Source organism: Lycorma delicatula, chromosome 1 (assembly GCF_047948215.1).
Source record: "Lycorma delicatula isolate Av1 chromosome 1, ASM4794821v1, whole genome shotgun sequence".
Classification (NCBI taxonomy): domain Eukaryota; kingdom Metazoa; phylum Arthropoda; class Insecta; order Hemiptera; family Fulgoridae; genus Lycorma; species Lycorma delicatula.
The window spans coordinates 333,051,583-333,064,930 of NC_134455.1; the positions used below are offsets into that span (position 1 = coordinate 333,051,583).

General features: G+C 29.6%; 1 long non-coding RNA gene across 7 annotated transcripts in view; it reads left to right on the forward strand.

Moving 5' to 3' along the window:
- Positions 1 to 12,396, forward strand: part of LOC142334270 (uncharacterized) — a 39,634-nt gene extending 27,238 nt beyond the window's left edge. The window contains exon 7 of one of the 7 annotated variants that reach the window (XR_012758814.1): positions 11,476 to 12,396. This is a non-coding gene — a long non-coding RNA (uncharacterized LOC142334270). The remainder of the gene's footprint in view (positions 1 to 11,475) is intronic. The other 6 variants (XR_012758810.1, XR_012758816.1, XR_012758812.1 and 3 more) reach the window with 6 other exon arrangements.
- Positions 12,397 to 13,348: the final 952 nt, after the last annotated feature.

A 13,348-nucleotide genomic window follows, 5' to 3' on the forward strand; every position in this document is an offset into this window, starting at 1 on the left:
TAAAATAAAAAACCCTTAATGCCCTTAACAACACACATGCACTGTTTTCTTCAGTCATTTTTCTCTCACTTAAGACAACACAATATCTTTATATTTGTATCAGGTTGGTGTCAATAAAGATACCATTTAATATAATTTAAATTGAATATGATTGCAATCAACATTTTGGTTATTAATGAATCTAATAAGCTTTACCATAAAATATATGCGAAAACAAATCCACTCCACAGTTCACCTGCAGGATATTGCTAACAATTGCGCACAAATATGCACTTACTTCGACCCTCCAGATAATATGCAAAACATTTTAAAGCTAGACCTTTAATGTCTGCACTATACATTTTATCTAATACAAGCAAATGTTTAACTGTATCTGTTGATTTATGAATATCAAGAAATAAGCCAGAAATCTTTAAACCGTAAAAGTCAGAAACCATAAAATTATTAGCAATTTTACTTTCATCAGAAACAACTTTACCATATACACATATTATTGATAGTTTATTTTTGATAGCAGACATACCAGTTCACTGATTTATAATTCTCCACTGATTCTTGGCAGGTAATTCCTTCATATTTTTAAAATATTGGTTTTTAGCTGTCGTAATCCCATCAGTCTTTTTCTTCAGTTGATCCCCAGCAGTGCTATCCATAATTTAATTTTGAATAAAGTAGTAAAAGTTGATTTGTTGAAGGACACTATTGGAAAAATATTTTTTAATGCATATAAACTAATATCTTTTCACTTTGTATATGCAAATTACATAAAAATTTGTCATCTACCATCAACCTTAAGTATTTAATAAAATTCACCTGAGATGACTCAGTTGCATTGTAATTGAGTATCAGCACAATCACCATTATGGTATATTAATGGAGCTAATAAGCTGGAGACAAATGATAAAGTAAAAATTAGATATCTGGTTTTTAAAGCATTAAGAGCTAATATATTGACATAAAACCATAAGCCTGAATTTTCCAGATAAGTCTGAAATCTGAAAAGATTTTTAGATGAATATACTAGAGCAGTATCATCTGCAAAACATGTAGCTTTACCATAACATTTATGTAAAAATAGGTCATTAATAAATATTATAAATAGAATAGGTCCAAGAACCGTATCCATTAAAAATATTCACAATTTCATTCTCATCAGAATCAACGTTACCATTTACAAATTTTATTTTTAATAGTAGGAATACCAGTATAGGGGTTTATCATTTTTCACTGATTCTTAGTAGGTAATAAATATTTTTAAAATATTAAATTTTAGTTACCATAATCCACACATCTATCTTTTTTTTTAATTTAATGTATTCAGTATAATTTTGTGGCTGTGAGGATTTTTACACCCTTTCTTATACAATCCATCTGAGAAATTGTAATGCACAGCCCAACTGTTGTCCATGGCATAAACAGATTTTGATTAATTAATATACCGTAATAAAATATCAAAAAAGTTATTAAAACTGAAAATCAACATCATTATCAAGAATTTTACAGTCACGTTCATATAAATATGACCTTAATTTACCATAATCCAGAACCTCTTTAAAATCATTAACAAAATTATTTTGAGTTCTGTCCTTAGAAATAAGCAATGGCAACAGCCCTATGACCATTAAAATATCAGAATAACAACACTAGAAATATTTTGTTTATATAAACTTGATTTATAAAAAATGTGATAAATACAGGTTAGCTTATTATCAGTAACTCTAGTATCCGAGCGATGATAATGTGAAAACATTTTTCGCCAAAAAAAAAAAAAAATAGTATAACAATTAACTAAGGAGCTGTACCCATTCATAGTGAGTGTTTCTAGATATTGTTAATCATTATTATCCATTCTTTCATTAATATTTATGTTAATATTAACCATTAATAAGGTATCGCATGTTGGAATTGTAGGAAGAAGAAGGTGAAGGTCAAATTTCATGTCTAATTTTGCTTATTCCAGCCATAAACACTGAGAATGTAAAAACTAAACTAAATATATTCCAAAAGAATAACATCTATCCAGTACACAAACTATTGTCATACAAATAAAACCCTCCATTACAGATGCAAACACAATAAGCCCAGTAGCTTTAGAAAAATTACTACACACAAAAAATTATGTAATCCATTATTCTATATAAAGAAGCCTCATCAACTGATTTCATGCATGTTTCAGATAGAAAGACAATATCTTGTTTAATCTTCCAGCTGCTTACCAAACACAAAAAAGTATCAAAATTCTTAATATTTTGGTGAATTATCAAGCTATTGTTTACATCATTAACACTCTTCCACAACATTGTGATAACTTCCTCTCATTATCATAGCAGAATTTAAAAATTCACATCTAACCAGTAACCAGTAAAAATGAATTTGCATAACATGTACAACAAACATAATTTTTTCACACACACCCATAGATATCACTAATATCTCCTTGTCAATTAAGTACAGACAAAACAACTCTCTCACACACGCATTCATACACTCTTATCACACGCAGATTCCCATAACCAAAAAGAAAAAATCATCAGTCTATCTATCCAGAGAAAGACACTACTCGTATGAAGCTCCTAAACAAATCGTAGGTTAACTCTTCATTAATTACTGGTGGTATACAATAGAATACAAAGTGAAAATGCTTAACTTAAAATATTGTAGAAAAAATTGAGTAATTACTGTAATTAAGTAATTGACTGTTTCTATATAATACACAAGCAGAAATGGAATTGAAAAACAAGTAATTTTAGTAACTCAACAGTCCCCTTTAAGATTCTTATTCCACTACATTTATGATTTAACTTGTATTCCAATATTCATTAACAATATGTATTTAATTATTACATATGCACTTCAGTACATGGCTTTAAGGATTTAAGTCTGAAGATAATTATAAGGATGACTATAACTTTAGCTGCAGACATATTATTTATTTAACAGTACCATAAGTTTTCCCATTGTGGAACACAACCTTTCTCTATAGATTTAGCTGGCCACCTTGAAGCCTCCAATTTTCAGTAGACATAGATTCATTCATGTAAACAAAGTTATATCATATCAATTCTCCCAACTAATATCTGAAAGTTTTAACAATTTTACTTTAGGAACTCAACTTTAGTTCAAAAGCAATTAAATTTGACTATTCAATAGTGGTAGTCTGCAAGTTTCAGAATTTCTTTAAAAAATTGTGCGATAATTGTCAATCATTACTTCATTTAACTGCAACCCAATTACAGGTGATATTCTGTTCAAAATTTCAAAAATATACCCAAGTTTCCTCAAAGGGATCCCAAGTATATTTTCTCAAGTACTGGTTTATATTATTATTTTTAGTATTTAAAGTTTTTGACAAATTTTATTTAACTTTAAATTTTCATCATTTATTTTCAACAGTTTATTAGAGAAATATATTATAGTCATGTTATTCCATTTTTGAATTTATGGACGTATCATTTCAATATCATCAATTGATAATCCTTTTTTTCGTGTTTCAGTTAAAATTTCCTTTTCAATGTTATCAGATTTGCTTAAAATCAAATCCAATTTATCTTCAACTGATAAACTCTTTAATTTGTCTTTCCCCTTTCTTTTTCTCTTTTGTACCAGAACTTGTTCTTGATATCATTTGAAATTTATGAATTATTAATTCTGTTAAAAATTTTACTTAATAAAAATTTTATTTTCAATAAATACTACCAGTGTTATACTACACAGATAAGGTTATAGATGTTGAAATACTTAGAAAATACTGCCAGTGAAAATTAAAAAAATGCTCAAGAAAAAGTGGAAAGTACTGCTTTAGGATGAACTATTCTGGAGGAAGTTGCAGGTGTAGCAACTTCATATTTGATGATCTGCGAGTAATAGTAAAGATAATTCAAAGTACCTGGGTGATAGTGATTGCAAAGCCTTCGTTTAGGTACTTGAAGATTACAAAGGAAAAAACTTGAAGTAAATTCCTATTTGGTACTGGAAGATTGACTGATAGGGAAATAAACAGCTTGCAGAATTATTTTGGTCTTTGTCTTGCTATTTGATGAAACCCAAACAGTTTAGAAAAATGAGAAGACATGGTTTACATAAAATATACATTTATCAAAGACCGCACAAAAATTCCTGTTGGGGAAAAATTTCTGGTGCAAATTCAATAGATGCAAAATCACAGGTGAGCAGTGTACTCATAAACATTCTTTACCACCAGCTGTAGCTCAAGTTATCAAATCAATCTTTGAAAGCCTATCAGATAGAAACCTGTTATGGAAATATTTACATGTCATTACCCAAAATCCCATGGAATCTTTTTATAGTCATCTGGAACAGACTTCCCAAAATGTTTTCATTGGACTTTATGCATTCAAAGTTGAAGTATATGGTGCTATCTTGTTCTTAGGAAATTATGTTTAAATAAACACTTAGTATTTTAACCCGGTCATAGTGCACTAAATATCTTCAAAGAAATTGACAGAGCAAGAATTAGTTAGGGACTATTTCATACAGTTCTATTTCTGAAAATTCTTATTCTTTAGTATAATTTTGTCAAAAACTTGTTGAGCTAGGAGATGAAATTTATGCTAGAACCTTATTAGAATGTTTAAATTTGCTCTTTGTAGCTATTAACCACACAACAGAAAAATTTGTTCATTATTTTTTATAGAAAAAACAGAAAAATTGGGTAAATTAAAAAAGTTTTGTTTAAAGTTATTTAACTATACAAAAGTCAGTAAAAAGTGAAAGATATGAGGTAAATAACTTTGTTTTTGAATAAAAAATGTATCATAAATATTTCTAAAAATGTACAATTTACATTAATGATGTAGTCTATATTACCTCCCCTTAAAAAAATTAAAAAAGTTTTCAATTCTAGTGATGGGTGGATCTCATAGAATCAAATATCCAATTTAATGGTATATTTTCTTAGTCAGGTTTTATTTTTTGTAGTTACGAGTTAGTATTGAATGATATTAGAATGAAGGGATACCAAGGGTGAAATTGGGTAGAAAAAAGTGTTATGAATCATATTATATAATACTATAGGTTTTAATTTTGTAAGTATATTATGTTTTGTTATTTGTAAATTATATTTGACATTGATCTAATTAATTGGTCCTGGGTAAGACTTTTAACTACTTCAATCTGCTTCTTCTCTTACACTGTCTACTTCCTTGAAGAGATAGGAACCATGAAAATTGTATCACTCACAAACATATATTTGGGCAATATAATTTCCAACAAGATCCCCATCTATTGTGCCACGGTGGTGGTATCCTTAAATAGCCAGCTGCTTCTTTATTGGTACTAAGTGGGATGTAACCTCTACCTGTGGTAGTATATGGAAACATTGTTTTCTTACTAGTAGTTGTATAATAAGCCAGAAATTAGCTTAGATGCATACTGTAATATAATGATTAAAAAATATAATAATATAATTTAAAATTACTTAGATTTAATTTTATCATTATATTTTTGTATTACACGTAACTGGTCTTGTGGTTAACTTGTTGCAAATCAGTTGTTTAACAGCTGATTTTTTAAGTTGAAGGTTCTGAGATTAGAATCTTAGTAAAAGCTATTTAATCTTAGTAAAATGGGTGTACTTTGGTGGTTGGGGTTCAATTAACTACACATTTCAGGATTGGTAGGTCTGGGTCTGGTACGAGACTACATTTCATTTGCTTGTCACTTATATCATCCTCATCTAATTGGGCCATGGGGGTTGCTTATTGTTCACAAGTTGAACATATTGCAATGTACCCTTTAGGAATATAAAAAAGTTTTGTATAGTACTATATTTTTCAATATTATTATTTTTCTTTCTCGTTGATTTTATTAAAATCTTATTTAAAAAGTAAAAGCTATGCGTGAAATTTAATATTGTTATATTGGTATAACAATATTTGTTATAATATTATTATATTTAGAAAGTATATGCAGAAATTATCTTGTTAAGATGAATTTTAGAAGTACAAACTAACCTCCACTTCAGCTACCATGTAATCAAGATATCAGATCTATTTGAATTCTGATTAAAGTTAGTAAATCATTATTGATAGAAATGGAAATATTACATAATTTATTACATCTAGAGGTCTTCACAGATAAAATGGTTTTGGTATGCATATGTGTTTGCTGGTACAGAAAAGATAACTTCTCCCTCTCTTTTACTTAAGTAACTTTTAAAGCAGAAGGAAAGTGATAAAAATATAGTTATTTGACCTCTTGGCCTCTAACTTCATGAAGTAATTTAGTTAAATATGGCAAAAAACAAAAAATGCTTTTGCTGTTCCCATCCTGGGCAAAATTACTGTAAACCGATGAGTTGTGGGTGGAATGAGCATGTGCTGCCTGGAAGTAACTTCTACTGCCCCTCTTACCGCTTTCTTTATTGGTAGATTGCCCATACTTACTATTTATCTCTTTTCCTATTCACTTGATGAGTTATGTGAATGCCAGTCAGATGCTCTACCTCTATCTGTGGTCACTGAGACCTTGACAGCCAATGCAAAGACCTTTAATTAGCAAATGTATTGCCTTTCGACTTGACTATCATGTAAATTTTAATCATCATTGTGTGAATGCCCTGCCAGAGAAATCAGTGGACTTAAAAGTTTTCATGATCACGATCACAAACTCGGTTCATTTTGTTCTGTGTTTGGGTTGCATATGTAGTGTGATGGACTACTACTATACTTCTATAGTATTAATAATTATTTTTAGTGGTAAGTGTTGTATTGTGTAAGTCTAAAAAATTCATATGCAGTATAATTATCAGGATGAAAAAACACAGAAAAAACTATACAGTTTATATTTTAAATTTCAAAAGAAAAAAAGAGTTTGTGATCATCTAGCTGAAAGTGTTGCTTTGACATCACAGGACAATAAGTGACTAAATTTATAAGTAATAATGATTCACTCTCAGATAACAATTTACCTAGCTCAGCTAAAGAACAAAAGTTTAGTAATGCCTAGTTTGATGATCCTTATTAAAATCTTGGATTCCGCCTATTGATGATAAAAAATTGGATTCCGCCGTACTATAAATAGTAATATTGAAATTAACAGTAGCAAGAGTCTTATGAATAGATATGCAAATACCCCTTAGTATAAAGCAAATGTTGAATATACAAATCACCATCTTTAGTGTAGCCACCAGTCTATTAACAGCATCTGTTCCTCATTACATAATAAAGTTACTGAAGCAGAATTGCAGAGCATAATCTTCCTTTAGAATTAATGGGTACACTACCATCATTAATATAATAAAAGCAATTGCTCCTGATGTGGTTGCACTGATACTTTATATTTAATAAGTAATGCTTTAGCGGTTGATGCTAGAAATATCTTATCAGAAAAACTCTTTCTCTTTGATTGCTGATAAATCAATAAACATTTCTTTTACAAAATCATTAGCTGTTGCTATGAGTCAAAATGGTAGAAGACTCATTCTTAAGCATCACTGACAAGTCAGTAGTTCATCTTTGTTCAAAACAATTATTTTGCTGCTTGAAGAATTAGAATTACCACTTACAAACTTGTTAGGATTTACCACTCTACAGAGAATAATGCCTCTGTAATGATGGGACAGCAAACAGGAATTCAAGCTAGGCTTAAAGAGTTGAATGAACATTTATATATATATATATATATATATATATATCTAGATGCATTTGGTACAGCGTTAGTTTGTAGACTTCACAAGCTTGTACTGTAAATACCTTCCACATGCTGTTGAAGAGCTCTGTAGTGACATATTCAATTTTATTCTAAAGAAACCAGAAAGATTAGAAGAATTTAAGGTGATTCAACATTTATTGAATCTTAAAGCTCATAACTTAAATTAGGTGAAATATGATGGTTGTTTATAAATTATGTAGTTCAAAGGATTGTAGAACAGTGGAATGTTTTACTGTCTTATTTTAATTTTTGTGTTGAAGATGGAATAGAGCAAGCCCGGTCAATTTTAAATTCTCTTCAAGACCCTGTCATAAAGGTGTATTTTTTTATTTGTGGCCATTTTCCTACCACTTGTGACACACCTAAACTTAAAGTGTATCAGGAGACTTCATATAGGTTTCATCAGTTGCTCTTAAATCTTGCAGACAATAGAGGTTCTTATACAGCAGCTGAAGAACATGGAATAAATTAAAAAAAACATAAGGAATTTTAAGTCAAGTGTCTATCCTTCTATTTTGGATTCTGCAAACAAGTTTTGAAGAGGGTGGATTTTTTTCAATCCTCTTATCTTCTGTGCTGAGCCCTGAAAATTGCAAAAGAAGTGTTAGTATCAAACTGTATTAACTGTTAGTATTAACTGTACATTTCCCTAATGTAATTGCAGAAAGTGTTTTGATGTAGGCGGGGAATGACAGTTATCCAAGTCCACAGAGTTATTGAAAGAGAATCAAGAATTTATGAAATTTTGGAACACTGCTTTTGAAATGAAAAATCCTGTTGGTGATACATCATCCCAAATTTTACAACATTTTTTAAGGTAATGCTCTGCTTACCACATTCTTATTCTGCTGCAGCAGGAGGTATCTTTTCTGCTGTTGCTATTAACAAGACCAAATTGTGAAACAAAACTCCAATCCTCTACAATATGGGCTCCTAATAAAGGAGAAACGTATAATCACTACACAGTGCATTTTATCGTAATCTTTCTTTCTCTTCTATAACTCATACAAATTTTATTAAAATTTTAAAACTTATTCACTCTATAGATAACAAAAAAAAAAAAAACTAACCGCTCAAAGTTGTCTAAATTTTACAATTTGACCAAATACACTCTAAACTTATTCTCTCCTAACTTTCAACCAAAATAGAATTACAAGTAATAAGTAATTATAAGTAATTTTGAACGTAACTGGTTTATTTATAAATTTCCCTTGCGATTTCGAATATACTTGGTGTCCGAATTTCGTGCATATAAAACTGTGTAGAAGCTGGTGCAAAATTGTATTTCTCGTACAAACTAATTTACAGGTGAATTTTAATTTTTTTTATCTAAATAAAAGAAATAACTTTTACAGATTTAAATGAATTTACTAAGAAAAGATTTCTGAAAGAAGAATCTCAAAAATAACTCTAAAAATTATCTTTAATCGCTGTAAACATAAAAAATACGAAATAGATAAATCTTATTTTGATTGGTATATATTAATGCATTACATAGCTCCACGCCAGGAATGTATACAATTAATTAATTATAAAATGAAAAGATCAGTTTTGAAGTTAGTATTTATTCAAAATTATTCACGATTTCAAAGGCGTTATTGAAACAATAACAATTTTAGCACATTTATGTTTATATTTAAAACGGGATGCAGAAAATTCAAGATGTTTATAATAATAACAACTTATATTCAAAATCATCGTGATAACATAACCAACGGTATATTTGGAAAATCATAATCTGTTAAATTTGTGAAATATTGTTATAATTTTTATAAATTAATGAAATTCAATAGTAAATTTTGAATCCATTTAAAACATCCTACCACGTAACTTTTCACGTATATTATATAATTTACTTATGAAGGGCAAGAAAAATTTAACTGGTAATCGTAAAAATTTATTAATTCTTGTACAAAACCTTATTATGGTAGAGGCTAAAGTAAGAGAATGTAAAATACGAACAAACCGGTGTTCACGAGTATTCAATAATAGTGCAATTTTGTCAAATTTATTTAACTTTTGCTAATTCATAACAGTCATCACATAGCATTCGTTAGAAAAAGAATGAGATACGACCCAAAACTCGATTCAATTCCTCCCACAACTAAGCCACTAAAAATAAACCAATGACAATTCACATTCATCCTCGCATAGATAACACTTACCCAACTTCGTCACTACAGGTTATATTATTTCAGCAACAAACCAATCAGCTTACAGCATTAGCCTAAGCAATCACTAATAAGAATATGATTTAAAATCAAAAATATATTTTTTTAACGCAGAAATCACAGCTGTGAAAGAAACTGACCAAATGAATAGGAGTGAAGTAATGCAATAATGAATTAATCAATAAAAAGGCAATCATAATCCTTTTTTTAAACCACGTGTAAGGTGTGAGTAAATACAACATCTGTCGAAATACAACAAATTTCTCCTGATAAAATACGGACCGCCTTGAACGCTGTTAACGCTTTATCATATAGGTACAATCGTCAAACTTCGCATTTCATAAGACACAAAGAATGACAACCATCTGGTAAACAATTAATTGTGACCAAACCAAGGAGAGATATGAAACTTTAGTATAAGAGCTTGACTAGAAATATGTAAACGTCAGTCAGTGTTAGAGTATAGTTAACATTTTTAGGAAAGACTAGTTGGAAAATATAATGGATGTTTCGTAGATAAATTGTTACATTGTCATAAATAAATGTTTAATATTAAAATTATTTCGGCAAAAATTAAAGTTAAATATCAGTTTCATAGATTTTCAAATCTCTCTATTACCTTACATTCGTTTGCAACTTTAATGAAACATTTAATGTTGCATTAATGCTACAAAAAAATGTTTGCAACATTTAATCTCTGCATAATTACTATTTTGTCATCTTAATTCGACCAGAAATCTCAATGATTTGACAGGGCAACGCATCTTAAATTGTTAATGGTGATTATAATGAACGATGTTGTCACATCGCGAGAATATTTAGCCAACATCACTCACTGTATGCGCTTACAGACCAGCATACAAATGTCTGATTTATTTATATATTGATAAGGAATAATAAAATTGTTTTAGAATTAAAACACATCATCATCTATATAAACACTGAAATTCACCCTCGAAAATTTCTATTTACGGCAAATAAGTTTGGAATTTTATAACTGAATGTGCTACAAAACTGGTTGTTACCCCAACTTCAAGAAGATCTGAATGACTTTTTTTATGGAAGATGATGCCCCACCTCACCAGCATTGGAGGTCCAACATTGTTTAACGGACAACTTTTACAAGATTCTGGATTGGAAGAGGTGGATTAAAAGATCTTGTTCATCATCTATAGCCTCCCAGGTCAGTCGATCTTACTTCCTGCAATTTGTATCTGCAAGCATAAATAAACAAAAAGGTGTTTCTACACCTATAACTGGAATTTTTCAAGATCTGATGCATATAGTTATGAATTCAATAACTAGGGATAGGTATGCGCACGCACACACACGCGCGCACGGTCACGCTTATGTATGTTTTCCATAATGTGAAAATGAGATCCATGCACGTTTTGAAATGAGTAGAAATATGTCAGGTCTTACCAGATATTACACTAAAAGGCAGATCTGAAATGTATCTTAAACATATTGAATTTATTTAATTTTAAACCACTTTTTTTAACTTTATGTTGAAATACATGCAGTGAATCCACTCCACCTTGAGTTCAATTTCTAGTCCACAAAAGAATTTCTTATCTAAGTTTTTTTTTAATGATTAGATATTTTAAAAATAATAATAATTTTTTTTTTTCAGAGGGAGGTGGAAATACATTTACACACGGAAAGTCGGACTCCAGCTGATGGTATTATCCAATCACTATCACCAGACTATCAACTAAAACCACTCCCCTTTCTACCAGGACTCGACCCAGAACCGTTTAACACATTACTTCTGGTCAAGTCCTCCGATACTAGCCTGATTAGGTGCTACCTAATTTTCAGGACTACCAGGTCAACCTTTTTGGTCATGAAAATATTGTTGATGAATCGGGCTACGCTTTCCCAGCTGCTCAGATTACGTAGCATCATTGCACAACCACATTGTGGGGGCTCAGTGCTTCGAGATCTGCCTATAGTGTCCCTCGACCTGCCGCCCACCAAGCACATTTGAAAAAGGCAGTGTCATCCCATACAACGGGGCAATAGAAGCAGTCTGGGGATGGCGCTTTTCCTATGACATGGAGATAAGCGAAGTACCCGTCACCCATTAAAAATTGGGTCATGTAGTACTCCACCTCTCTGCACCGCCGCTTCGTGCATGGTCTGACAAGAGGGATAAGCCTTGCGGTCCATCGTCCTCTGATCTCATGCTCCTAGGTTTCTTGCCATGCGAGGAACGTGTGAGTGCGTTCCTTGCATGGCAATTGTTTTTGAATTTCTCTTAGACTCTGTGGACTTGAAGAAAATCTTACCAAAATTCTGAAAAGTTCTGGAATTGTTACATAAACTGATATTAAGCGACTACATTAAAAGTAGTATGATAAATGTTAAATTTATTTAGATGATATGTGACAGATGTAAACATATTATTTTTTTTTTAATTATTAATAATAACAATCATTCATTACATACTTATCAATAATTAAAATTCTTTAAAAAACATATTACTACTTACAATTCTAAACAAATGTTCAAACAATTTCATTCAAAAAATGAAAATTACAACTAAATATGTATTTAAATCGTTCAACAATCATCATCAATAGTTAAAAAGAAAGTAATTAAAAATAAATGTAAATTAAAAATCAAAATATAAAAAAGTTGTAAATATTAAATAAATTCTGTATTAGATGAATGTATATACTTATTTTTCATAATTAATTCCTTTTAACTGATTATAATCATTTTACAATAAAAAAGTCTATGTAATTGTGTAGATTTTCATTTTCTGCAAACAGTTCTTGAGTGTTTCTTTTTGCTATTTTATTTCAAAATTCATTTATCACAACCCTTTTTCTTTATTTATTTCTATTTACATAATTAAAATATACATAAAAATAAAAATATAATTTTAACTTAAAAATAATATCTTGTCATTAAATTATATGGTACATAATGGTAACATTTCCTTAAGAAAAAATATTGATTATAATAAAGATACTAATATAACAATAATTTCCTACATTACAGTCTCTCATTATTTGCAAATTTAATACTTATTGCTTTAGTTATTTTATAGTAGTAAATTATTAATTATTACAACAATAGAATTCAAGGTAGTGTTTGAAATTTTTTAATTTAGAAAAATGTTTGAAAGAATTAATAATACAGAATCAAAGATGTAGGAAAATAATGGCAAAAATGAATAAACAGATGACAGACATATTTAATTTTATAATGAATCCCATAAAATGAAATTCTGCATCTAACAAGGGAGTTGTTTGCCAATTTTCATTTTTGAGCAATAATAGGCACAACCTTTTCTGCCTTTAACTTGAAAAGCTTAGGGTTAAGTCCCTAGTTAGAAATTCATTGTAAACACAGTAATTGTTATTAGACGTCAGCCTGTTACAATTTGAATGAATATTCCGAGTCAGATATATTTCTTTGATATATTTATCAATAGAATAAAAATAAAAATTTAAAAGGTTGAAACAGCAGTGTTACTGTAAAGATATATCTTCAAA